The sequence below is a fragment of the Mus musculus genome, chromosome 2 (genome assembly GCF_000001635.26).
Source record: "Mus musculus strain C57BL/6J chromosome 2, GRCm38.p6 C57BL/6J".
Lineage (NCBI taxonomy): Eukaryota > Metazoa > Chordata > Mammalia > Rodentia > Muridae > Mus > Mus musculus.
The window spans coordinates 46,596,320-46,607,321 of NC_000068.7; the positions used below are offsets into that span (position 1 = coordinate 46,596,320).

Genomic DNA, 11,002 nt, shown 5'->3' on the forward strand with positions numbered 1-11,002 from the left:
AAATGCAAATCAAAACAACCCTGAGATTCTACCTAACATCTGTCAGAATGGCCAAGATCAAAAATTCTGGTGACAGCAGATGCTGGCGAGGATGTGGAGAAAGAGGAACACTCTTCCACTGTTGGTGGGATTGCAAATTTGTACAACCACTCTAGAAATCAGTCTGGCGGTTCCTCAGAAAATTGGACATAGTACTACTGGAGAATCCTGCAATACCTCTCCTGGGCATATATCCAGAAGATGTTCCAACCGGTAAGAAGGACACATGCTCCGCTATGTTCATAGGAACCTTATTTATAATAGCCAGAAGCTGGAAAGAACCCAGATGCCCCTCAACAGAGGAATCGATACAAAAAATGTGGTACATTTACACAATGGAGTACTACTCAGCTATTAAAAAAGAATGAATTTATGCAATTCCTAGGCAAATGGATGGACCTGGACTGCATCATCCTGAGTGAGGTAACCCAATCACAAAAGAACTCTCACAATATGTACTCACTGATAAGTGGATATTAGCCTAGAAAATTAGAATAACCAAGATATTAGATAAAATTTGCTAAACACATGAAACTCAAGAAGAATGAAGACCAAAGTGTGGACACTTTGCCCCTTCTTAGAACTTGGAACAAAACACCCATGGAAAGAGTTACAGAGATAAAGTTTGGAGCTGAGAAGAAAGGATGGACCATGTAGAGACTGCCATATCCGGTGATCCATCCGATAATCAGCCTCCAAACGCTAACATCATTGCATACACTAGCAAGGTTTTGCTGAAAGGACCCAGATATATCTGTCTCTTGCGAGAATATGCAGGGGCCTAGCAAACGTAGAAGTGGATGCTCATAGTCAGCTATTGGATGGATCACAGGGCCCCCAATGGAGGAGCTAGAGAAAGTAACCAAGGAGCTAAAGGGATCTACAACTCTATAGGTGGAACAACCATATGAACTACCCAGTACCCCCCCCCTCCCACCCCCAGAGCTCATGTCTCTAGCTGCATATGTATCAGAAGATGGCCTATTCGGCCATCAGTGGAAAGAGAGGCCCATTGGTCCTGCAAAACTTTATCTGCTTCAGTACAGGGGAACGCCAGGGCCAAGAAGTGGGGAGTGGCTGGGTGGGTGACTGGGTGGGGACTTTTGGGATAGCATTGGAAGTGTAAATGAAATAAATACCTAATTAAAATAAACAAAATTTTAAAAAAAGAGAAACACACACACACACAAAGAAGTGAAATATGATGCTTGTATATGCATTCAAATGTGTAATATTGTGCTTAGAATTTTAGCTATAAAATATTTCTAACTATACATCCAGTTACTCACCTAGCTATGTTTATTCTAGCAAGTATGGGTTTGTGAGGCAAAGGGAATATTAGAATTAATAAATAAAAATTCAAAAAATCATGTTGAATTAAAGCAACCCACATCTAGGAAAAAAACCCATTACTGAAAATTTAATTAAGAAAGTAGGAAAAATAAGGTGGTAGAGTTCTTTCTCAAAAGCCCAACTATGGTCTTCTTAGAAAAGATCCATTTCCAGGGTAAGCAGTCCCAGTGCAATAGGGTTTTATGTCCATTTGAAAACAAAATTCAAATTTGAGAATGAATTTATACTAACATAACTTTCAAAGACTATAAAAATGCCCATCTACATCACATTAGTTCCCAGCATGGCCCTCACATGACCTGAGCCCATCTTGTACATCACACCGGACTATTTCACACATAACAGATGTGGCAACTTCATAAAATACTTTGTAAATATGACATATTTGATAGCCACAGTCATAAATGCCTTGGTGTTAGTCTCACTGTTTTCAAGGATTTTGTGTAGAATACCACTAATCTCCCAGTCCCCTGGGGCTGCCATAGTTTTTCCAGTTGTTTCTCATGACATTGTAGTTCTGAGGGGCACATTTTGTAGAATGTGGTGTCATTAAATTTGATGCTTTTCTTGAGAGTAGACTAGGATTTTCAGTTTATGTTACCAAAGTTAATTTTCAAAGTAAATATGTTTTGGTCATGGACAAGTGACTAGATTATCCAATTTTAAAGTCAGAAAACACACACCCTTGTTTCTTTTCTCTACCTATAACTTCGGTGATACTGGAAATCCTTTTTGTCTTAGGTTGGTTTTGATTTTTGAGGCAAGGATTCTCTATTTATCCCTAGTTCTTCTAAAACTCTCTGTAGACCAGGCTGGCCTGAAACTCGGAGATTAGTCTGCTTTTGCCTCCTAAGTGAGTGCTTGGACTAAAGGCACGTGCCACCACATCTCACTAGAAAAAATTATTTCATGTTTGAATATCTCTAGTTCCTAAGTAAAACTACAACAACCATAGTACCCTTTTATGTAGAATCATCAATATCAAAACATTTGAGAATTCTTTTCAGAAAATATAATGAAATTTCTATTTTATATCTTAAAACTGTAGAAAACAAGGATGAGTGTACTTAAGGATGAGAAATGACATATGGGAGGAATACATCATGCATTTCTTCCTAATTACCAATACATATTTTTCCTTTTCCCCATTAATTTATTAAGGTATTCACTTTACATCCCTATCACAGCCCCCTCCTTTCCTCTCAGTAACCCACTGGATAGCTTTTTCCCCCATCCCTCCTCCCCTCTCCTCTGAGAAGGGGGACATTGGACCTGGGTACCAGTGTGTGTTGACACACTGGCACATCAGTCACTGCAGGATTAGATAGATCCTCTTCTACTGATCCCAGGGAGGTGAACAGCATCACAGGGCGGGCAAAAGGTCCAGAGACATCCCCAGCTACAGTTGTTGGAGGACCCATATGAAGACCAATCTGTACATCTGCTACAGAGGTACAGAGGTTCAGCCTTTGTATGCTCTTTGGATAGGGATTCAGTCTCTGGAAGCCCCCAAGGGACCAGATTGAGTCTGTTGGTTTTCTTGAGTAGTCCTTACCCTGGATGGGTCCCTCAATCCATCCCCCAAGTCTCCCACAAGAATCTTGAACTTCTCCATCTAATATTTGTGTGTGTGTGTGTGTGTGTGTGTGTGTGTGTGTGTGTGTGTGTGCCTGCATCTGTTTCAGTTAACTGCTGGGTGAAACCTCTCAGAGGACAGTTATGCTAGATGCCTATCTTCAAGCATAACAGAGCATCATTAGTAGTGTCAGTGATTGGTGCTTGCCCATGGGATGGATCTCAAGTTCTGCCAGTGTTTGATTGGCCATTTCCTCCATCTCTGCTCCATCTTTGTTACTGTACTTGTATACAGGACAAATTTGGGGTTGAAGATTTTCTGGGTGGATTAGTGTCTGTCTATTGACTAACCATTAATAGATATCTCTTTTCAGATCACTTGTGTTCTTCAGTCATACACTGTTCCCCCTTTTACTTCAGTTACACACTTGAGGTGTCAGCAGATATCTGCTGTTTCTTTCTATCCTTTGATATATTTATCTATTTTCCTGGGTAGTTTAATGTAAACTTGACAGTAGCTAGAATCCTGTCTAGATACTCAATTGAGAAATGGTAATCTCAACTGAGAAACTATTTCCATCACATTAGCTTGTGAGGAAGAATCTGGGACATTTTACTGATGGATGTTTGATGGGAGAAGACCCTGCTTATGGTAGACAGTAGCAGTCCTATGTATATGGTCCTGAAATGTTAAAGAAGAGAGGTTAAGCAAGCCACAAGGGAAAAAAATAAAACATTAAACACTACACCTCTGTGTCTTCTGTATTAGTTCCTGCATTCATCTTGCTGCCTTTACTTCCTGAATGATGGACTATAAACAATTTCTTCTCCAAATTTCTTTGGTTCATGTTTTTTTCATACCAACAGAAACTCTAAGACATAAATTAAACTCTGCTTCTCTAGGATTCTATTGTTTTTCTGTGTTTCGACCAAGGAGGAAATTTGCAGGTCAATTCTTCTTTCTAGGTTTCCCAATTTATTTTTTATCTTGAGGCACATATTTGAGTCTTTGCTAATAGTATAAGACATAAGATCTCTCTGGTATTAGCCATCATTCTACCACTTTCCACTATTTAGTTCTCTGATTGTTATCACAATTATCTCTAAATCTACTAAATATAATCCCATGCTATATAAACAATCTACTCTATGGTATTTTCATCCAAATAATGAATAATACTTTGAAAAATAGACAGAATTTTGAAACAATGAATGTCCAAAAGTTTTTCTTTTTCTCCTTTCCTTTCCACCATAACTCCTTGTCCTATTTTTTATCTCCTTAATTTTATTTTTACTGTAATTATTTTTAATGCTATCTTCTTAATGTATGGCCAAAATGATTGTTCTATTATCTATATGTGTCAGTAAGAAAGAAGGTAGAGATAGAATTAAGAAGAAGAAAACTGAATAACAAAAAATTCAAAATATCTGAATGTCTACTTCATAAAGACATTATTAAGACAGAAATATTTCTAAGAGTTACTAATTTGTATTTTTATGAAAATTAAAATGAATATCAAACTATAAATTTTAGAACTTAATTTTTAAAACAAAATTATTTAAATGAACTGCAGTGACTCAATGATAATACCTTTATAATAACTGCTCTACCTAGATAAAATAATGACAATATCCTAAACCAATTCTGGCTATAAAGCAAAAGCCAATGTGTTATATCCTCTTAGAACCTACTGCTAAGATTGTGGTCATATGTTACTTAGTTAAATTTTATCTTTGTTTAAATATTGATATTTAATCAGACTCTAGCAAATGAGTTGAAAAATATTAAGTTTTTTTTTTTTACTTTTCAAAATTAAAACATCATATTATTTACCACTTTATCTGTTTTCTTTAACCCTACTCTCTCTCAAGCTTATTTCTTTTTATTTATATATTGCTACATTTACATATACATATACATGTGTGTAATATAATATTACACACACACATACACACACACACACACACACACACACACACACACACACACACATATATATATATATATAAAATCACAAGGGTCATCACAATTTAATTACAACATATTTGATTGTACCATCAGAAAAATTATCCAATGTAGCTGGATGTCTGAGACAAGATTATATATTTTAAAGTAAATAGAGCTGGAGGGAAGATATAAAACTTTATCCAGGCTATGAAACAATGTCAATAGGAAAACTGAGTTTAGATCCTATACAATATAACTTGGACATCAGTGTACAAAAGCTGGCAGTTGACAACTATGTGGCTCACTTGTGTGAATTCTTTCCATTTGGTTTTCTATGAAGGACTTGGCCCACAGAAAGTGAAGGCTGGATATCCCAAACTAGAAACTTATCCAGGGATACTAAAACAAGAAGAGAATGAACACTCCAAATACTTTACAAATGTTGGCCTCCCAAGCAACTAAAACAAGCTGAGAAGTCTCACAATTTATGTGAAAAGAACAGAGCTGTGAAGCAAAGGACTTCTTTATGGAAAAAGATAAAGTAATGATATCATCTTAGTTTAGGACCTACAGGAAGAAACTTAGAGAAAAATCACTGGCACACTTTACTGTGGCAAACAGGGAAAACTAAACTTGCACTACCATTAGGAAATAAAAGTATAGAAGATATGCATTTGCCAATGCTGATCTGAAGGATTATTTTTGTTAGGGTAACATTTTTTTCCACTGTGTGAAGATATGTCTCCTTTCTCACCTGCCTAAGGCATTCTCTGATTGGCTTTCATAAAGAGAAGAATGGCCTATAGCAATTCAGGAGAGAAGAGGTGGGACTTCTGTGTAAAGTTAGGAATCCTGGGAAGGAGTCTGTGGTGGGAAATTTGATCCATCAGACAGACACAGAGGTAAGAGATTCATCAGTCAGTAAGAGTCAGAGGAAGTCAGATTTATGAAACAGAGGAGAACTAATGAGCCATGTGGTAGAATATTGACTAATGTCTTCATGTCATTATTCAGGAGCTGGTAGATTATAGAAAGTCCAAACAAAGTTACAGCTTTGTCCAATTCTAAAGGAGTTTGTCACTCATCGAATCTCTTTGTATAGTTCACTGGTTAATCACTGGAAAGGACTGCCATCATGTAGAAGGCATAAAATTTGGTAAAGATTTAAACTGTGTATAGAGATTGAAAATTTTGTCTTTTAAAGCAAATATTCTAATTATCAGAAGAAATGATCGTTTGGTTCCTAAAAGAGGAGCTAAGTGAAAGACTATAGTGTCTGTTTAGTATGTATTCACATACTCCACAAATAAAATTTACCTCTTCAGAAATAACCTTTTCGTTTCTTTCTGGCCTTTCTCCTGACAAAGTCTACAAGGGGACTATTAATGAAAGAACTTTAGAATTCTCAACCTTTACCAATACGTTGGTTACTCTCAGGTTGTGTCTTAGTAAGACTTTTACTGCTGTGAACAGACACCAAGGTAACTCTTAGACAACATTTAATTGCGGCTATCTTACAGGTTCAGAGGTTTAGACCATTATCATCAATGTGGGAGTATGGCAGCATCCAGGCAGACATGGGGTTGGAGGAGCTGAGAGTCCCACCTCTTGTTTCAAAGGCAGCTAGGAGAAGACTGGCAGCCAGGATGAAGGTATTAAAGCTTGCACCCATAGTGGCACATCTACTCCAACAAGACCACACCTTCGAATAGTGCCACTCCCTGAGCCAAACATTTACAAAGCATCACAGATTATAAATGATTTTTGACAGCTCTCAACTTTGCTACCCATTCTAGGTAATTTTCATTCTTCAAATAGTGTCCTGGATCTTCATCTCTTGAAGTTAGGAATTTACCCCAATATACCTTTCTCAAAAATGGACAAGTAATTATTTAGACACCCTCTAATGGATCACCTGTATACTATGTCTATTCTTTCTTGTCCCGTCATCGATCACAGACACTTTTCATGAAGTTAATCATCACCAACTGCAACATGTTGCTCTCCATTCATTTCTGTCCTCATTCATCTCATGAGAACAATGAGTAGCAGTAATATCTTAACTTTGGAAATCCAATGGGAATTTTTTCTATTTGTTGATTAAGGAATCTCTCCTTGGGAATGTGGTACAAAAATATGTAGTGTTTAATATCATAGCCAGGAAAAAATATGTAAATAAAATTCAATAACAAAACAGTTTCTCAATCCCACAAGTCCTATTAAACATGCTCAAATTCACAAGTGTATAAAACAAGAATTGAGTAAATGTATTATTGCATGCACATTGGATATTCCCACTGTAGACTATGTCAGGGAAAAGTACCAAAAAAATCAAAAGCAGGGTTCAGATCATTATGGTAAGCTAAACAACTTTTACATTCATTTACTGTTTTAAAAATTTGTGGATTTTACTCTATCTTAAACAACAACAACATCATTTTCCCACTCATCCCCTCCTTTTGTATCCACTCTCCACTCTTGCAACCTCCCCACCACCAAAGGGTGTAAATTCTTGTTGTCAAAGCAGTGGTGTGTCACAGTGTGTCTCACAGTATACTCTTTAGTTCACACTTCTTTGCTTAAACATTTTTAATGCAATGACTCATTGGTCTGGTACAATGTTTCTAGCTTCTACTACTCTATCAATACTGAAACTCACTGGGACTCCCCTTGAATATTCTGTTGTTGCCCTGCATAATGAAGTTCTTATAGTTTTCGATCTGTAAGTTGGGCCCTTAATGTACTCCAGCAGTTCATGGAAGGAATATAAGTTGGGATGGGCCAATTCAAAGACCAGGATCTGACCAAGTAAAACTTGGTCAGCCTGCTGGATCTCTTGCTCTCATACCCTTTGTGCTGGCTCACCAGCAATCCCTACTACCAGGATGATTCTGCTGCCTAATCAAGGTGAAGGACCTGAACTCCCCTGAGTACTGCAGCTGGTGAGGGACATGGCCAATTCTCCCACTCTCATGAACATGTGGTCAGCACTCCTGCCTGCCATAGATGGTGAGGGAGGGAGGACTTGATCTTCCTCTTCTGTGCCCAGCAGACAGGAGGCAGTACTAGCTCTCCCAGTTTTATACCATTGGGCCAGCTTACTCATTACCATCATGTTCTGTTCTACTGTGTGTTGCCTGGGGGAGCTGTAGGTCATGCTACCTGAAGTGTTGCAGCAGGGAAAGGGCAGGGAGAGCTCTCCTGCTCTCGTGACCTCAGGGCCAGCTTTACTGACTACTGTAGGTGGCAAGTGGTGGGGAAGAGTGTCATCTTTTTTTTCACCCATGCCATTGCATGCTAGACAAGTGGTAGGGCCAACTCTCTCATGGTCATGCACTCTGGGCTGGATGGTCCATGTCCCTATTACCAGGGTCAGCTCCTCTTTCCTTCCCAGGCAAAGTACAGGGCCTGCTCTCATAAGTGCTGCAGCCAATAAAGTTCAGGGCCAGCTTTCCTGCATTTATGAAAACAGGGCCATGTCTACTGCTTTACACAGGTGGCAAGGAGCAAGGTGGAGAAGGATATCTCTCCCTTGTCCTTAGCACCACACAAAAGAAGGGGTGTAGGGTCCAGGTCTCACACATTCTTATCCTTGATAGCTGGCTCACCCACAACTTCTGCAATGTGCAGGGTCACCCTCTCAAGTACTACAGTTGGTTAGGGGCAGGAACAGGGCTCCTGCTTTCCTGACCCCAGAGCCAGCTCTCCCAGATGCTCAGGTAATGGATGGGTCCAGTTCTGCACAGTCCTCAGACATCAACTTGTCCCCCAGCAGGAGACCAGACTAGAGACACTTTGGTGGTAATAGATCCCTGCCACAGCAGGGCCATAGACTCAGACTTGACCCCTGGTGGCAGCACAGCCAGAACCCTACCACATCACCAACTACTCACATTAGGCAGTTCCTCGCTATCCTTGAGTCTACTGTTCTGCCTCTCTTAATTGTGCCCAAACCCTATATTTTTCTCTTCCATTTCTCTACCATTTACTTGCTTCTCATAAAAGCACTTAGGGTCTTTGAGTGTTCAGGGTCATCTCAGAGTTGGTCTCAAGTGTGCTATGTCTAGTGTGTGCATTGTGGGACTGAACAGAGGTAATCTTAAGTGTGAGGCAGTGGAAAGTGCCACCAGACAGAAGAACTGGTAAGGTAGTAGCATAGTTCAGAACCTCAATTTGATGGTTTGTATATGCTTGTCCCTGGGAGTGGCACTTGTTAGGAGGTGTGGCCTTGATGGAATATGTGTATCACTATGGGCATAGGCTTTAATACCCTTGTCCTAGTTGCCTTGGAGTCAGTCTTTTCCTAGCAGCCTTCAGATGAAGATGGAGAACTCTAGTTCCGCCACCCCCATATATGCTTGGGCACTGCCATGCTCCCAACTAGATAATAATAGACTGAACCTCTGAACCTGTAAGCAAAGCCCAACTGAATGTTGTCCTTTTTTAAGAGTTGCTTTGGTCATGGTGTCTGTTCACAGCAGTAAAACCTTAACTAAGACATCTCATAAAATTTATAACTGTGAACATCAGAGCTCAGACAAGTTCCCAACCAGATTCCTGTCCTGGAGCATGTGACCACTACACCCCACTAAGAGGACGATTACACCCAGTCATAGCTTAGAGCCTAGACTCTTTGATGCTAATGAGGTATTTAGGGGCCCTAAGAATTTATACAATGAACATCCCTTCCTAGGTATTCCTTTCTGCAAAAAGTGTGTCATCTCTGGTTTCTGCCCACTAAGTCATATGCTTCCTCATCCACCATGAATAAGACCCAGACTCAAAATATATTTACATATACCTTGGCCATATAGCTAGAGTCTCCAATGATTAGAACCATCACTTAAAATAACCCTTTTAGTCCACATGGCTGGTTACCTGTGCTCAAGTACCATATATCTATCATCCCTTTACATCTTCCCTGGTGAATCTCCCTGCTCTTGACTGTATCCTAGAATCCTCACTGACTCCTGAATGTCCCACCTTCGAGTTCCTGCCTAAGCCATAGGCTTTTAAATTGACAGGTCATGGTTCTATACAATACACAAGATATTCCCTCTACACTGAATAGAGTTCAGTTGGTGATCATCACAGACTAGTTCCCTGTCCAGGATCCATGGTGCCATGGTGCCATGGTCTCTCTTCGTACCTGGCCAGTCTGAATGGCCCCATGAGAGAGTCTGCCTCTGGGTTGATCCCACTCCAGGACTTCAAACCCAGGGCAGGTTCTCAAGTCTCTGGACTAAATTTGCAGACTCTAGTTCTTAAATACTTCCTGTTCCTGGGAGTCATAGGGCCTGCATGGCCAGACTGGTGGTGTCTCAGCCTAGCTTTTTATCAAGGGAATGTTGGCCTACTAATCATTCAGATGTTCATTGGTTGTGGGATAGTGGACCTTGCCAGGAAGCTTGGTAAGTTAGAGTGCGTCTGAGTCCATGGCACCCAGCCATCCACCTGAGATGGTAGGCAGCTTCCTTCTCCCTGCCTCTGTGTGGCCCTGTGTCCCCCTGATCCTTCATTCCCCACTCCTCTGTGTGGAACTCCAGTGGTGACTACATGTTTGGGAGTCAGGGACTCCCAACTTTGGCCACTTCCACCTTAGACTGCATCTCCCACCCCTTCAGCAAGAAGTGTCTCAGTGCTTCCCATCACAGGAGTACAGTGAGTCACAGTCAAGCATTGTCTGAATTTTGCCTCCTGATCCATGTGTTTCGCATACCATCAGTGGGGCAGAAGGCAGACACAAAATTGGTGAGAACACTAAATGTAGATGCAGTGTCTGTCTTCTCTGCTACCTACTGACATACATGTGACACAGCATCCATACCTGCAATGCTTCCAGGGGCAAGAGAGTTGTCTCTTTATAGTGATGAAGTGATCAGCTAGATGAGGGGCATGATTCCTTGCCCCAAAGCAGGTGTGGAGATAGGGCAGTAGCTAGCTTTATTCATATCTCAGACATTTAGATTACCATGGTTTGAGCACTCTCCACCTCAGCAGTCCCAAGCCCATTTCTCTGGTGGCACAGTTCAGGTGCATCACACAGATCCAGAACTTCATGCTCTTTGGATGGTTGTTTAGTCTCTC

The 11,002-nt window shown here is 40.3% G+C and overlaps 1 pseudogene; it reads right to left on the reverse strand.

The window, feature by feature from the left end:
- Positions 1–10,647: 10,647 nt before the first annotated feature.
- Gm25264 lies at positions 10,648–10,764 on the reverse strand (annotated as a pseudogene).
- Between the last annotated feature and the right edge of the window lie 238 nt (positions 10,765–11,002).